Consider the following 2500-nt stretch of genomic DNA (forward strand, 5'->3'; position numbering starts at 1 on the left):
AGTTGACCGAGAATTGACCGAGAATTGACCGAGAGTTGACCCACATGAGCGTGCGTGTCGGCGTGGCCGTGGCACGGGCGAGGGAATGGCCGTGGCACGGGGTAGGGGCACGGGGCGCGGGGCGCGGGGCGCGGGCGCGGGCGCGGGCGCGGGCGTGGCCGTGGCCGGGCGTAGGGCGTAGAGGCGTAGAAGCCGTAGATGCCCTTAAAGCCCTTTAAGCCATTTAAGGCTTTAAGGCGTGGGCGTGGCACGGGCGCGGGCATGGTTGGTTTGGACGTTGCACGGTCTAGGCATGGTCTTGGCATGGGTGAGGTACGGTCGCTTCAACGGTTGGTTCTTAGTTGCAATGCCATGGCACGGGCTTTACCACGGTTGGTTCTTGGTTTCAAGGCTTGGGCACGGCCGAGTATTGGGTTTTATTCACAAAACCAACTCCATATATCTTAGAAAACATTAGACTTGATGGAGATTCAAAAAAAAAAAAAAAAATTTTTTTTTTTTTTTGACGCCTCGGCCGAGTCATGCTCGAGCAATGGCCGAGGCAGGATGGAGCGACGGCCCAGTCATGCTCGAGCAATGGCCGACCGGACGACTGGAACATGTTTTGGAGCTTGTAAAATTAATTTAAAAATAATCCCATGGGTTCTCTTCACAAAACCAACTCCATATGTCTTAGAAAACATTATACTTGTTTGAGATTCTCAAAAAAAAAAAAAAAAAAACTTTTTTTTTTTTCACGCCTCGGCCGAGTCATGCTCGAGCAATGGCCGAGGCAGGATGGAGCGACGGCCCAGTCATGCTCGAGCAATGGCCGACCGGACGACTGGAACATGTTTTGGAGCTTGTAAAATTAATTTAAAAATAATCCTATGGGTTCTCTTCACAAGACCAACTCCAGATCTCTTAGAAAACATTATACTTGATGGAGATTCAAAAAAATTAAAAAAAAAAAAAAAAAAAAAAATTTGACGCCTCGGCCGAGTCATGGCCGAGCAGGATGGAGCGACGGACGAGTCATGCTCGAGCAATGGCCGACCGGATCCTGGAACGTGATTTTAAAAAAATAATTTAAAAATATTCCCATGGGTTCTCTTGATTATAGCTCGAGCATATATCTTAAAAAACATTATACTAGATGGAGGTTCAAAAAAAAAAATAAAAAAAAATAATTTTTTTTTTTTGGTCATGGCCTTGGAAAATTTAATGTTTACTGGTGTCACATGGCCAAATGTTCGTTTGTATCTTTAGGGGGGGGTGGTTCCTTGAGCTTGAAAATGTTGACCAAGAGTTGACTCGCATGATAAGAGCATAATTTGCTACGGACCCAAAGACGGATTATGACCGGGCTGACCCGACAAGTCGCGACCGACCGCCGGTGACCCCCCGCCGGCGGCGGAGCTCCGGCGACCGCCCGCCGGAAAATTTTCCGGCGACCAAAAATTTTCCGTGGATGAAAATTTGTTGGAATATGAATGTTCTCCCTAAAAGGTTAAGAACCAAGGCGGAGGCAAGTCTAGTGAGGTAAAATAATGGGTTGAAGGCTCGTGAGAAAACGTTAGAGCCGCCGATGCATGCTCGAGCGACGGGAGAGAAATGCTCGAGCATGATCGAGCACGGCCGAGGCATGCTCGAGCGACGGGAGAGAAATGCTCGAGCATCGAGCATGGCCGAGGCATGCTCGAGCGACGGGAGAGAAATGCTCGAGCATGCTCGAGCACGGCCGAGGCATGCTCGAGCGACGGGAGAGAAATGCTCGAGCATCGAGCATGGCCGAGGCATGCTCGAGCGACGGGAGAGAAATGCTCGAGCATGCTCGAGCATGGCCGAGGAATGCTCGAGCGACGGGAGGAATGCTCGAGCATGATAGAGGATGGCCGAGGCATGCTCCATCGCTGGCCGAGGCATGCTCGAGCGACGGGAAAGAAATGCTCGAGCATGGCCGAGGAATGCTCGAGCGACGGGAGGAATGCTCGAGCATGCTAGAGGATGGCCGAGGCATGCTCCATCGCTGGCCGAGGCATGCTCGAGCGATGGCCGATGCACGCTCGATCGTTGGCATGATCGAGCGATGACCGAGTCATGCTCGAGCGACGGGAGGGAAATGCTCGAGGCACGGTCGAGCGATGGCCGAGAGATGGCCGACCGAGAAATGCTGGGGCGCGCTCGAGCAATGGCCGAGGCGACGGGCGAGAAATGCTCGAGGCACGCTCGAGCGATGGCCGAGAAATGCTCGAGAGACGGCCGAGAAATTCTCGAGAGACGGCCGAGAAATTCTCGAGGCACGCTCGATCAATGGCCGAGTCACAGCTTGAGGGACGGGAGAGAAATGCTCGAGTCATGCTCGAGCGGCGGCAGTGGGGCGAATGGCGAAAGTGGGTTAGGGCATCAGAATACTTCACAGAGGTTAATAAAATTTCCCAGAAAATTTTTTTGTACCCCTCCTCAGCCATTTTAATGTTTACTGGTGTCAGATGGCCAAATGTTCGTTTGTATCTTTAGG

Source organism: Urtica dioica, unplaced genomic scaffold (genome assembly GCF_054948205.1).
Source record: "Urtica dioica subsp. dioica isolate 48M unplaced genomic scaffold, U.dioica_male_clone48M_v1_H2 Urtica_dioica_male_H2_contig_27, whole genome shotgun sequence".
Classification (NCBI taxonomy): domain Eukaryota; kingdom Viridiplantae; phylum Streptophyta; class Magnoliopsida; order Rosales; family Urticaceae; genus Urtica; species Urtica dioica.